This window comes from Euprymna scolopes, chromosome 13, assembly GCF_053919585.1.
Source record: "Euprymna scolopes isolate OS-2025 chromosome 13, ASM5391958v1, whole genome shotgun sequence".
In the NCBI taxonomy this organism is placed as follows: domain Eukaryota; kingdom Metazoa; phylum Mollusca; class Cephalopoda; order Sepiida; family Sepiolidae; genus Euprymna; species Euprymna scolopes.
Window position 1 is genome coordinate 62621972 of NC_136494.1, and position 15691 is coordinate 62637662.

The following is a 15691-nucleotide window of genomic DNA, read 5'->3' on the forward strand; positions in this document are numbered from 1 at the left end:
AATATACAAAAACGATTATTTTTCTCTCGTCATTTTTATTTCTACTCAACTGCATTGATAGGTGGTCTTCTGTGCTCATGTATTTAATTTTCGCCGTTTTTTTATGAAATCGCATATCATCCTTAGGTTTTTAGCGCGAAATCAGGATAAATACAAATTACACACAATAATGTATGAAACCATTGGACTATTCCAAGATATAACAAAACAAACAAAACATTTCAATTTTTATATGGCATTGAATAACTTGTTTTTGTTTCTTCGTGCTAGGGTTACGGTCACGCATTTTGGAGAAGAAAATCCTTATTAATCCTACTAAACTAAAATTGTTAGTTTTCTAAGAATCACTACTATAAAGCTTGTAAATTACATCAAAACTTAATGTTAACAAAACTGTATGAAATTCGTAGATACATCTTAATAAATGTTTATTACAATAAACTGCCATATTTATTACATTTAAATGTGCTTATTGTCGTTAAAACAGAAACATAAATAAGAAAATTAGCACAATTTACACACAAAATTAATGATGGTTTATTAATCTATCGCGTGTTCGTTTGAAATCTCAGAATAAATCAATCGATAAAAATTGAAAGTGATTATGTGTGATTTTTTTTCATGAAAACAATAAAAACTTACTACTAGCGAACAAAGAATTTAATTCTAATGACAACAATTTTTCTTTTTTCATCAGAAATAATACTCTATAATTTATCTACTGTATCATAAAACATTTTTCTGTTTCTCCCTGGCACGAGTATCTTAAAATACGTATACATGTACATATTTATATACATAATGCACATAGTGTATTAATCTCTCTATTATCAGTAGACTAAGCAGAATTAATCAAATTGTTACACTAAGTCTTTTCCTCATTTATATTTCTCACAAAGTCACCCATCTATTATAAAACTTCCAATTATGTCTTTCATCTTGTGTTGGTAGTTAGGAATATATTCAACAATGAGTGCATATAAGTGGACTGTTCTTTTACTTACGTTATTAGTGTTAAATATATAAGAATATTGGAAAAAGGTGGAAATATGAGGGATATAAAGCGAGCAGAAACATGCTGCTTTAAAACGTTGTTTATTGGATGTCCATGTTTAACTAGTTTTAAAAACTCACTACCCGATTAAAACAATCTCAGACGAGCTCAAATTATAACCTAGGATAAAAACAAATTACACACAATAATGTATGAAGGATATAACAAAACAAACATTATTCCAGGATATAACAAAACAAACAAAACATTTCTCCTTCCTAGTATATTTATATACGTATACTTTATATATGCCACATATTTGTATTAATAAAAGAAGATAGAAAATTTGAACACCTTTAATTTGCAAACATGACTATAATTGCTTAATTGAGCAGTTGCTTTAGATATAGTCACTTAAAACTAAGTATGAGTTTAAAAATGTATATCGTTTATTTATTTTAGAAGTATGAAATTAAATGTTTTATGCGTATAGCATTTGAATATAATATCGGACAATATACACTTTTCAAAATTATGTTTTTAAATTCTGAACATATTTACTTTTCATCTATTTTAATTGATATAAAACTATACATATTTGCGTATTGTTGTTTATATTTAATTTCGATCGCATTTTATCCACTATTGAATAGCCTTTTTTCGATAGAATTTGTTTAATAATTGAGGGGAGATTATTAGGATTTTTTTACGTATATTGGATTGCCGTTATCTACTAAGTATGACTACGGCGTATTGTTATTTTTGTTTAGAAGGACATTTACGAAATTACTTTTGTGTTAGTCGTTATGCCTACCTTGATGCCTATTTTTTTTATTTACATGCGTATAATTTTTCTAAAATTCTCCCTTGATTTTGTTACGATATTTTATGGAAGATAACCAATCATCGCTATAAATTCCGATCTACGTATTATACAAATATATTCATGACGCTATATAAAATGAAGAAGCCGATGCCTCTGCAGAGTCTAAGGCTAGATCAAATAAGTGTGCCATGTTTGTGTTCATCCATTATTCGTTATTCTTGATTAACACGTATATTCTATAATTATTAACTGTATCTTTTTTCGTGTTGTACTCTACTTTCGTCTTCGTTGATTGTATATCAAAAAGTAAGGTTTGCTTTAAAGGCGATTAATATTATACATGTGATAACACTTTCTTTTTATCAGATTCTTACAATCTTTGCTAAATTCTTGAGATTTAGCTTCCTGGTTTCATTTTCTCAAGATCTTTACGCGGTGCATTTTTTCTGCCCGTTTCCCTTAGATGTTCTAGCTGTCACAATTAATATCCTGTTCCATTGGTTGTTAGATGTTCATGAAATCATCTAATGCCATTGACAAAACAAATATCAAACAAATGAGCACGCTGACGACGTTGCATCGGCATTTATTTCTGATTTAATTATTACTATCATCACCCTGCTCTCAAATGGACAGCATACATTTATTGTGTGTCTAGTAATTTGGTATGAGGCAAGTATGTATTTTTTAATTGCTGCCATTCAATCTTAATCTAAGGGCGTATTATTTTTCATATATACATTTTATAGATGCAACAATGCAGCTTTAAATTATTGAAACATACTTTTAACATGCGGTACATGTAATGCTATACGAATACTAATCCTATGCCAAGTTTAATAATTATTTTTTAAACAGTTGATAATTAATAAATATTTATTGTTATTCCTTTGTGAATAAATTATATATATATATATATTTATATATATATATATATATATATATATATACGTTTTTATTTTTTATTATCGTATCTTTCTGTTAAGTTACATTATTGTTTCAGCTACCCGGCCGTTTTTTTGGCCGTCTGTAGCTTCCTCAAACTTTTACAGAAATGTTCGTTGTTGAATATATTCCTAACATTTCTGTAAAAGTCTGAGGAAGCTACAGACGGCCAAAAAAAACGGCCGAGTAGCTGAAACAATAATGTAACTTAACAGACAGATACGGTAATAAAAAATAAAACGCATATTTGTTCTACAACAGTATTGAGCGCTTCCTTCAGTTTTTATTAATTACCATTTCTACTATATATATATATATATATATATATATATATATATATATATATATATATATATATATATATATATATATGTTTGAGATGTCCAAAAGCCGGGACTAATGAATACAATTGGAGTGTTTGATAGGGCTCAATAACAACAGCAAACTATTTTTATTTGAGGGTAAATATTTACGTATGGTCGCTACAAAAATCCATATGTTTCCCTGGACCCATCGACGCTACAAAGAAAACTCTTTCTTTGTGGCGTCCAACGTTTCAGGGTCTCCTGAGGAAATCTCATTGACTAAAACAAATGGTTGTGTGTAGCGACGACATGTAACTGTTTACCCTCAAATATATATATATATTTATATATATATATATATTTATATATATATATATATATATATATATATATATTCACATACACATATATATATAATTTTTCTTGAAAACGAAATCCAGGAGAGTGCTAAATAATAAGGAAAATCCGAAAATAAGAGCGTATTATTTATATTTTGTTTACCGAAAGTTTCAGAATAGACCAGTCATTGGTACCCTCGGTTTCAAACCCGCTAATCAAATCGAACGCGAAAAGATAAAGAACACCATTATTAAAAGAGATTTTATTGTTACTTAATACTTTGACTGCCTTCATAAATTACAGATCTGTTTACATGTCATGACTGAAAAATGTTACAGTTATTCTCATTGTCTCCAAAATATATTATTATGACTGTCTCGATAGAATTTTCTATATTGTACCAAAATGTTCATTGTGTTCTGTGCAAAGATTTTGGTTTAGACGAACGACGATTTAGGCCCAAATATAAAATTGATCATCCTATCTTCCCGATGTTTCTGCATACTCTTCGATTGGAATTACTGATTATATTTTCATCAATAGTACTTATTTTAATTTTTTCTAAGATGACAAATTAGACTAAATTAGACCCCGATACTTTAAACATTGTGCTTACGGACTTAATCCTGAGTATCGTCTACTAGGCACATCTGTCAACGTCGATTCAACTAGCTCATAAATCATTGGAATGACTGACTATATACCGCTCTTCTATTCGTCCATTTATATACTAAAACACAAACAGCCATCAAATTATAACAAAAAACGCAAACAGCCATCAAATTATAACAAAATACGTGGAGTACTTTGTATTCAGTATCCACAATAGTAAGACAACTTGCATCCGTCTCCTCAAATGAAAATTAAATGGACACGCTGAAAAAAAGCAGTTAGTCTGTAAATAAATTAGTATAAGGAGTAAGTTAAATCTACCTATAATAAAGACGAAACCAAAACATAAGTTGTAAGTATAAATGGTTGACAAATTGCGGCTTGTTAGAACAGTGACAACATTTTTTTACAAACATAACGAATTCTTCATATGAAAGTATATTTTTATTAAGAATTCTGGGTCATTAATGTAAATAAGAGGAAAAGCAATATGAACAAAATCTTCCAAAGATTCTACATTAAGTGCATTGTTATATATACAGATATATATAAAGACAGATCAGTAGATAATTGAGTGATTAAAAGGAAAGAAATTTAGTCCTACATCATGAAAAATGTGATAAAAGATTATATATATATATATGTATATATATATATATATATATATATATATATATATATATATATACTTTTTTATTACAATTTCACCCCAAACAAGGCACATTGCCACTTTGATGTAGGGGACTACTATTAGGGAATAAGGCACTAGGTGGGGAGTTGGGCAGCAAGGTGTCGGTTCGCATTACACTTGAACTTCTGCATATCAGTACAGTTTGGGAAGGAGGAACACGGAAGGGATTCCAAAGTCTAGCGGTTCTGGAGAAGAAACTACTGGAGTAGAAGGCTCTCTTACATCTAGGCATCTCTACTGTGAAGGGGTGGGATTCTACTGCTTGTCGGGTTAGTCGGGGGTGTTTACGTGGAGGGAGTGCAAGTGCTTGCAGTTCGGCGGAACATTCACCGTTAAAGTACTTGTAGAACAGGCAGAGGGATGCTACATTTCGTCGATGGGACAGAGGCTGAAGCTTGGATGACAGTTCAGGACCTATTAGGTTGGCGACTCTCTTTTGAATCTTGTCTAGGAGTGAGAGACTAGTATCAGATGGACCGGTCCAAATATGACAGCAATTCATATATTCATAAGGTTTCACTTTTATTTCAAGACATTGGAAAAAGATTTTTTACAAAGAAACAAAAGTCTTTTTTTTATATTATTTAGTCTAATTTACCTCTAAGGAATCAAAAGGAAAAAAAAAAGTAATAGTGATGAAAATATAAATAATGATAGTTTTTCCTTCTTGATTTTCAATACGTATATGTATATAAAAATACATACATCATATATATATATATATATTATATATATTATATATACTCCTATAAATTTGTTTTTTGTGTGTATTGATATTCATATAAAACTGCTGCCATCGCACACAGAAATCACTTTTTCCATAACTACTAACGCAATAGATGCACTGAGACTAAAGCTGCTTTCAGGAACGCAAACAACCACTGTAAAAGAGTAATAAAAAATGCATGAGAGCTATATGCCCAGTCTGTTAAATCCAAAGTAGCTAATCAGCGGCTTGGTTCCCACCAGTTTTGGCAAATAACAAATAGTATCCTGAATAGAAGTGTGCGTTCTATCCCAACCATTATCAACGAACCAGAGGTCATCTCGTCAGCTTCAGAAAAGGCCACACTATTTGCCAAGAACTTTGCAGCTAATTCTACCCTATGCGACGAAGGCCATCAACTCCCCATATTTCCTCCTATAACACAGAACACGCTAGGTAACATACAAATATCTGTGCATGGGGTCGCCAAGCTAATCAAGAACCTTGATTCCAGTAAAGCTACTGGCCCTGACGGCATTCCAATTATAGTGTTAAAAATTTTCAACCAGAACTTGCTTCCATACTTACGAAACTGTGTAAACGTTGACTTAAGGAGAAGTGCTTTCCAACACCCTGGAAAACCTGTATTTAAGAACTCAGGTGATAATCATCTCCCTCTCAGTACAGATCAATATGTCTCCTGTGTGTTATGAGTAAATTGCTGGAATCCATATTAAATAGAGAAATAGGCAACCACCTCAGCAGAAATAACCTTCTTAGTGACACGCAATATGGTTTCCGTTCTGCAAGATCTACCGCAGATGCGCTAACGGATATATCTCACAGTATTAATTAATCTCTTGACAAAGGCTTCCTTTCCAGGGCAATTACACTTGACATATCAAAGGCCTTCGACAAAGTATGGCATACACGCCTACTTCACAAGATCTCCAGCTACGGTATAACTGGAAATATTCTATCTATCATTAAATCATTTCTCTCTGATAGGCTCATAAGAGTAGTGGTTGATGGACAAAAATCATAGGCCTGCAGTATTAATGCTGAAGTCCCTCAAGGGTCAATCCTGGTCCCAACTCTCTTCCTGATCTACATCAATGATCTCCCTAAACACATACTTTAATCATTCGTTGACATCTATGCGAATGACACGACCATCTACGGCAACACATAAAAGGCTGTAAATGACAAAGCTCTCTCTGATTCTCTGTCCTCTGATCTCGAAAGAGTGGTTCAGTGGGAAATACTTGTGTGTGAGTGTATGTATATACACAGGGTGTTATGAAGCGTATAGTGTGGTTATTGGACAATAGGTCGCATGCTATGCATGCTCCTTAGTATAAGTTGCATGCTTTGCTTGCGCTTTCTCGCTTTCAGTGCTACCGCTGGCTAGCCCCGTGCGAATAGGGAAGCCGAGTGCGTAAGTCTTCCCCTGCCAGTACACAACCTCTCTAACACCAAGACCTCTGCTGTGCCTCCTCGTGGCCACACACGGTAACTGGCTGCCTCGCGGCTCCAGGCTTAACAGCAAGGGACCTCGGAGCAGCAGGGGGCCCCAGAGATGTGAGTCCATGGCCCACCGACGTGTGGACACGCCCTGGTCTCACATCAACCCCTGCCCCACAGCCCAGTGGGTTATCCTTAGTTGGCATTGGGCTAGGGGAGTAAACCCCAACCAGAAAATCTGTGTTAGGGTGACACATTAGGCAAAGTCTGACAAACTGGACTTGGCACACTCCTGCAGCAGCCTGTCAGTCCAGTCGTCATGGTCTCTGCCTGCCACTGGAACCGCTGATGGTCTACCAAGATAGTGGACTGTGGAGCGTGCACCCACTTTTCACTCAAATCATCACTGCACTAGTTTTGCCCATGCCAACTCTTAATTTCCCACACACTATTTTTTTTTCATCTTCAAATACAAGTCCTCCGGCGATGGGGAAGGAGTGGTTGGGGCAGGCAAGGTTGTTGCTGGCAGCCCTTAGCTCCAACCCTGCACGTGAGGCGGCCCCGGGGTGATGGTCGCTGGATGGCTGGGACTGGAACTGCAGCCTCCTTCGGCAGCTCCCACGGTGACTGGGCGGCCCTTTTCAGGATCCACACCGCCCACCCTGAATTGGGAGGGGTCTAGAATAGGTGACCTAAACAAGTGTCTGTTCCACTCTCCACTGACAGGTAACCGAGCCTCGTCGTGGCAACCCATACCTCGGTCCTAATAATACTAAGAAGCTAATAATTGGCACTTGGAATGTGCGTACTCTTCTCGACCTTGACAACAACTCAAGACCTAAACGGAGAACAGCTCTAATTGCATATGAGTTAAAGAAGTACAACATCGACATCGCTGCTCTCAATGAAACCCGATTCTCGGATGAGGGATCCCTCACCGAGTCAGGAGAGGGATACACCTTCTTCTGGAAGGGCCTGGATAGGGGTGCTCCTCGCATCCATGGAGTTGACTTTGCCATCAAGACCAGGCTACTCAACAGCAATCCCCAGAGCCCAACGGGTCACAATGAGAGGCTAATAACTTGGCGTATCCCCTTATCAAATAAACGTCACGCTACCCTAGTCAATGTGTATGCACCAACCCTAGATTCAGCTGATGTATTGAAAGACCAATTTTATGCCCAACTCCATGAGATCATGCTGACAATCCCCAAAGAAGATAAGATCATTCTCCTTGGGGACTTCAATGCAAGAGTGGGCAGCAGTCACCATCTTTGGGAGAGAGTCCTAGGGCATCATGGAGTTGGAAAATGTAACGATAATGGGTTGCGTCTTTTAACATTCTGCTCCCAACATAATCTGTCCATCACAAATACCATGTTCCAGCTCCAAAACAAATTCAAGACCACCTGGATGCATTCTAGGTCCAAAATTTGGCACCTATTTGACTATGTTATTGTAAGACGTAATGACATGAAAGATGTGAGAATCACCAGAGCCATGAGGGGAGCAGATGGGTGGACAGATCATCGCCTTGTACGCTCTATTTTCCTTCTTAAGATCCGGCCTCCAGCTCGCCGTCAAGCTCCCAGAAAACATCTTGACCTCAAAGCTCTCAACAACATTACAACACGAGCTGCTCTACAAAACGAACTGGCTGAATGTCTTACCTTACCAACTCCTGCAGCAGATCCCATAACAACAGCTTTCTTAACTGAAAAATGGGAAAGCATCTGTGAAGTCCTCCTCAATACTGCCAAAGACATTTTGGGATTCTCAAGAAGAAAACATAGAGACTGGTTTGACGAGCAGTCTGATGGAATTCATCAACTAATTGAAGAAAGAAATCGGCAACAGCAAGCAGTGACTGCAAATCCAACTCCAGCATAACGTGCCAAGCTAGCCGAGCTTCGGTCAAAAGTCCAACAGGAAACCCGAAGAATGCAAAATGAATGGTGGACCAATCTTGCAACTGATATCCAAGGTTTAGCTGATATGGGGGGCCAACATCAATTTTATAATGCCCTTAAGACAGCCTATGGGCCAAAGAACAATAGCCTCTGCCCAGTCCGTAGTGCTGATGGCTCCATACTCTATACTGAGAAGACTGCCATACTCAATCGATGGGATGAACACTACCAAGACTTACTGAACAGGCAGAACCCTATCGACCCTATCTTCTTGACCATCTTCCTGACCTTCCTGTAATTCAAAAACTGGATGTAATACCAACTATCCATGAAGTTAGCCGTGCAGTTAACAACCTCAAGAATAATAAAGCCACTGGCCCTGATGACATACCAGCTGAGCTTTTTAAGCATGGCGGAGATGCCATTACCACTTGTCTCCATAACATCATCCAAGATGTCTGGGAGTCAGGCTGTTGCCCACAACAATGGAAGGATGCAGATATCATCAGCATATATAAAAAGAAAGGTGACAGAAATATTTGTGGCAATAGCCGAGGCATTTCCCTCCTGTCAACCTTAGGGAAAGTTGTCACTAGAATTTTACTGTCTCGTATCATCCAACACATTGTCAATCAAGTCTTACCTGAATCGCAGTGTGGCTTCAGACAGGAGCGCAGCACGATTGATATGGTTTTTGTTGCAAGACAGCTCCAGGAGAAAAGCACCGAGCAACACCAAAATCTATATATGGTTTTTGTAGATCTCGCCAAGGCCTTTGATACTGTGAACCGTTCTTTGCTCTGGGAGGTACTCGTCAAATTTGGCTGCCCACCAATATTCCTGGGTGTCCTGAAGGCTTTCCATAATGGATCTATGGCTCGCGTCTCCAGTTCAGGACTAAAATCTGAGCCCTTCCTGGTAGAATCGGGTGTGAAGCAGGGATGCGTCATTGCGCCCTTCTTGTTTAATCTTTTTCTTGCTGCGGTTTCCAATGTTGCCAAACAGCAAATCCATCCTGCTGATGGGATCCGCCTCTCATATCGGCTGGATGGCAACCTCTTCAATCTGCGTCGCCTCCATGCCAGATCACGTGTGACAGAAGAAGCAATCCATGAATTGCAATACGCTGACGACACAGCTCTGGTGAGTTCATCTGAAGAGGGTCTTCAGCGCACCATCAACACTATCTCCAACATTTACTCCCGAGCTGGTCTAGCCATCAACATCAACAAAACAGAGGCACTTAACATATGTGAACACCGACAGGAACCACCAATGTTCACAATCAACCAACAGCCACTGAAAAACACTCTAGAGTTTACTTATCTTGGCTCAGTGCTCACTGACTCCTGTGACCTAACAAGTGAGGTCCAACGGCGCATTAGTCTGGCTGCTGCAGCCTTTGGTAGACTCTCGCACAGAGTTTTTATGAACCGTAACCTCCCCACCACCACCTAGGTTTCTGTCTATAGAGCAATCTGTCTCTCCATCCTCTTGTATGGCAGCGAGTCATGGGTGCCTTATAGACGCCACCTGAAAAAGCTAGAAGCATTTCATACCAACTGCTTACAGCGTATACTAGGTTTAAAATGGTGGCACAGGGTGCCACACAATGAAATACGCAGGCGCACTCAAATGGACCCACTTGAAATAATTCCAACTAATAGACAACTTAGGTGGCTTGGTCACACCATCCGGATGCCAGCAGAAAGGCTCCCACGCAAGGTCCTCTACGGGGAACTTGCAGAGGGTAGACGCAACCCTGGGGGTCCACGTAAACGTTTCAAGGACCAACTAAAAACATCATTGAAAAAGTGTGGCATAGAATCCAACGCCATCGAACATGCTGCTGCTGATCGGAGAAAATGGCGAAACATCTGCCAAGAGGGCTTGGAAACTTTCACCTCCACCTATAACGACCGAGCAGAGCGAAGAAGACACCAAAGGCACGCGGCGCAGCAGGCAGACGGCATCTTCCCTTGCGCTGCCTGCGGCCGTATATGCAATTCACGAATTGGACTCCACAGTCACCAGCGAGTCCATCAGGCGTAATCTATCTGGGAATGTTAGGCATGGTGCAACGTCATCGTCGTCAGCGACGGACTACTGAAGAGAGAGAGAAGAAAGAGAGAGACTTGGCTGGTTACCTTTAATTCATCTAAAACCAAACTGCTATCTTTACATCATCAACGCTCTGATCCCCATCTGGCATCAATTGAAATAGATGGCTCTCGTCTAGGAAAGACCCATATTTTGACAAGCTTCTGGGCTTGACCTTCACTCCTGATCTTAAATGAAACACGTATATCAAGTCTGTTGCCAAGGTCGCTGGAAAGATGGTGGGATCCTTCTAGCGCTCCAGAAAATATCTCACTACTGATGCAATGCTTTATCTATATAAAAGCCAACTGCGTACAAGGATGGAATACTGCTGCCATATCTGGGCAGGAGCTGCTAAAAAAAAGCCTACCCTGCCTTGACAGAGTACAAAATAGACTTCGTGGCTTAGTAGGGGATACCCTTTTCTCTTCCCTGCAACCTATCTCCCACAGAAGAGACGGTGCAAGCCTATCTTTGTTTTATCGTTATTTCCATGGCAGGTGCTCGTCTGAACTCCAATCTCTGGACCCCCTCGCCAATCTTTTACGAAAAATACCCGTCTAGCTGAATCCACTGTCAAAAACTTTCCCCACTCCTTATCTATGCCTAAATCAAAACGTAGATTCCATGAACAAGGCTACTTTATTAGAACTGCACGCCTGTGGAACTCTGTTTTGTCTGCTTGCTTCCCTCCTGATAATTACTTTGATGTCTTCAATTCCAACGTAAACAAATTCCTTATGAACCGCCCCCTTAAGTAGACACTTTAAATATCCACACTTACGTATTTACAATAACCCTTACCCTTGAGTGGCTTCCGGGCCTTGATAAGTGGTGACCCCCTTGTAACCCCCCCCCCAAAAAAAAACAACTTTGTTATAAGTCATGGAATTGCATTCATCTGTAAAAGAGCCAGCTTATTTACATAATCTTTTAAACATTTATATTTATTAATCCCTTGTTAGTTTTTTCGGTTTTCTGATGGGATGATAATCTTTATTTTATTATAAAGTGTGATAATATTCACGCATTCTTCATAATATTGTACGCGATTTATACTTGCGTAATATTAGCGTAAAAATGTTATAGTGAACACAAAGCTCTTAAAATCAAAGTGTAGTATCTGTTCTTCAGATGCTGCACTTCAATTTCTTGTTCTCTGTCAGTGGAGAAGAATTCCTTTACGACTGAGACAAGTTTTATTTTTGTTCCTTTTCTCCACGTTAAAAAAACGACTATGTTGTCTAACTCTGCCCCGTGGTGAGGCATTGTAAATAGGAACACACACCTCTTTCTGTATAGATGTGTGGATGTATATATATATATATATATATATATATATATACATATATGTATATACATATATATATATATATATATGTATATACATATATATATATATATGTTTAAAACATTTTGCCTACCAAACACATTTGTCAGTTTTAAGTCGACAGACATTAAACTTCATATGGTTAGTATTTGAACACATGCAGAACTTTATAGTTGGATTTAAGCCGGTGAAAATCGGTGCTAAAGTGTGAAAATTAAAAAGAGAAATTTGTCAGGTGAAGGTCAAACGAGAGCATAACCATTATGAATGCGCAACGTAATAGCTAAGGTTCATGTTTTTATGCTTAGTCTTGAAGAAAATATGTGTTCATAGCTCAAGCATTAACGTAAAAGTAAAAAAAAAACGTAAATCGTAAACTAAATGTGTTGGTTTCCATTCTCACTAATGGTTATACTTTTTAAATCATTACAATATATTGGGTCCAATGAATACATATGCATTAAAATATCATATTTATATGTATTATACGACCGGACAGTTCGTGGTTTATATATATATATATATATATATATATATATATATATATATATATATATATATATATATATATATATATATATACATATATATATATATATATACTAGCTGCCAGGAGTGTCTGTGGCTAAATTTGGTGTAATGGAAAAATATAATAAAAAGAGAAAATGCATGTTCTTATATTCTTAGTACAGCAATCCAATCTTAAAAGTGAAAAAAAAAGGCGAAAATGAAAAAAAAATGGTACTCTTTCAGAATTGGATCCGGATCCTCGGAAGTTTCCGTCATTCATGGCTTAGACTTGACTAATAACCAGTGGATTAAGCCGAACATTGCTAAAATGTTGAAATGCTAAATCGAGTTTTTTTGTTTTTTTTTTATGTGAGTTTTTAATTAGTATTTGGGTGAGGGGGAGCGTTATTATACACAGGTTAGAAAAAGTTGTCCAAAACCAAATAAATGAAAGCAAAGGTAAGGTAAATTACGTTTTTACCTAATTTGATGGTTTTCTAGTGTTGTTATTTAATTTAAAATGTTTAATCGGCTGGGAAAAACACAGTGTTTATCGATGTATTTGAAAAAGATAAATAGTCGCGGACTCTGTTTAATTTGTTAAGTTTGAGAAAATAAGTTAAAGTCTATAAAAAAAAACAGTGTCAGAAACATATCGAATATATATCACCGTGACATAGGCTGGCATATTCGGTGGGTTTCTGATAGTGTTTTGTATAGTTTGTTTTAGTTTGAACTCATTTTCCCAAACTTAACGTAATCTACAGTGATCGCAACCAGTTGTATTTTTCAAATACACCGATAAACACTGTTTTTCGAGCCGACATTAAATAAAATGGGTGTGTATTACTAAACACAGATACGAAAAAATTGCCGAAAAATAAATGTATAACAAATAAATGTTATTAAAGGCAAAAGAAGTTACTTTTCTACGTAACTGGATAAGATTTTAGTTTGTTTATTTAATGTGAAATGTTGATTCGGTTCGAAAACCTGTAGGGTTTATCAGTATATTTGAAAAATACACATGGCGGCAGATTGTGTTGAACATGTAAAGTTTGGTAAAACGAGTTCAAACTAAAAGACTATTCAAAATACTGTTATGAACTCACTCAATATATGTTACCGTGACATAGGCTTACATATATTTGGTGGTTATTTAACAGTAATTTGTATAGTTTTTTAGTTTACCCTCATTTTCTCAAACTTAACGTGTTTAACACAGAGTCTGCCGTCATTGATGATTTTCACATATAGCGGTAAACGCTGTGTTTTCGAGCCGATTAAACATTTTACATTAAATAAAAATATTTTTAAAAATACCCAGTTTGGTAGAAAAGTAACATATATTGCAGTTGATAATATTTGTTATACATTTGTTTTTTTCACAACTTCTACAAATCTATGCGTACAGTAATACAAACCCAATAAAAACACTAAAATGTAGAAAAAGTTTGTTTATATGTTTTACAAACATTAAATGGGTAAAATATAAGCACATAATTTATGAAAATGTGATCGTGTCATATAAAATTTAATTTAAATTAACTTTATTGTTTAACAAATTAAAAAATATAATGCAAGATGAAGTTTTAAAATAATTTAATGTTTTATTTTATTTAAATTTAAAAACATTGCCCAATAAAAATGAAAGTTTGTGTAATTACGATAATAACGTTATTTGGAAAAACATTCTTAATGAGGATCTGAAGGTTCTTCCACCTTACAATTAAAAAAGGGATATCGTGAAATTTGAATTTCAACTAACAAAAAAAAACTATAAAAATAGAACGGTAGCTTCTGACGTCGTGTACATCCGAGAACAATATTTACTGTAAAATCAAATCAAAATTTGGTGCTTATGCGTTTTAGGTTAAATAAAAGTTACAAGATATATATTTTTAACTGCAAAGAATAAGAGAGAATAGTTACAAACCATTCTCCTCATGTTAAGAATGACTTTCAAAATAATAACATTATTATTTCAGCACAGTAACAAAAAATACATAAGTACCCAAAATGTTATTTTTATTGTTCGATATTTTTAATGTTAAATTATAAAATAAAACATATTTAATCATTTTAAAACGTCATGCATTATTATTTAAATTTGTTAAGCAACGTGGTTAATTTAAATTAAATTTTAACAACATGATTGCATTTTCAATAATTATGTGATTATATTTTACCCATTTCAAGTTTGTGAAATATGTAAAAAAAAAGTATCTTCCGCTCGATATCGGTGTCGGCTTTTAAGAGTCCCTTTTAGTGATTACCTAGTCTGAGGATATTTGTACAACTAAACGGAAAATCTGCCGAAACTTTTCTATATTTCACCTAACAGTTTCTTTAATAAAGAAAAAAAACATTCATATTTTCTTATATAAAAACAACTTCTGTAGAAAGTTTTAAAAGTGTGCTTTAAGTGTTGCGAAAAAAGTATTCTTGAAAAAAAACCTGTTGACCTAAAAAAAAGCGAAAATAAAATCATTGACTGACGTACACAAATTGGGCCTTACTGCCAAATAGGCTCCGGCTAAAATGTTGAACGTGCCGCCCGTGTTGATTTTTTCAATCTAACTTCAACTTTCAAAATACCGTTTTTTATAATTCAGGATATATTTATTTTTAATAATACATTTTTAGTTGAAAGCACACATTAGTTACAAAAAACATTTCCCTCTCCATGGTAAGAATAGCTGAAAAAAAATTAAAAAAAGTTATTATTTCAACTCGTTACCCAAATGCATATATACCGTGGATTTCCCTCGATAAAAACTGCACTTTCACCTAACAATCTATAGTTTTAATAATAAAAATGTTCATATTTTCTTATACAGAGACAACTGTTTAAAACACCCCCCCCAAAAAAAACGTGTGCTGCCAATTTTGTTTAAAATGATTTTTACGACAAAGATGGTTTTGTTAAGGTTCTTCTACAATTATATTTCAACTCAAA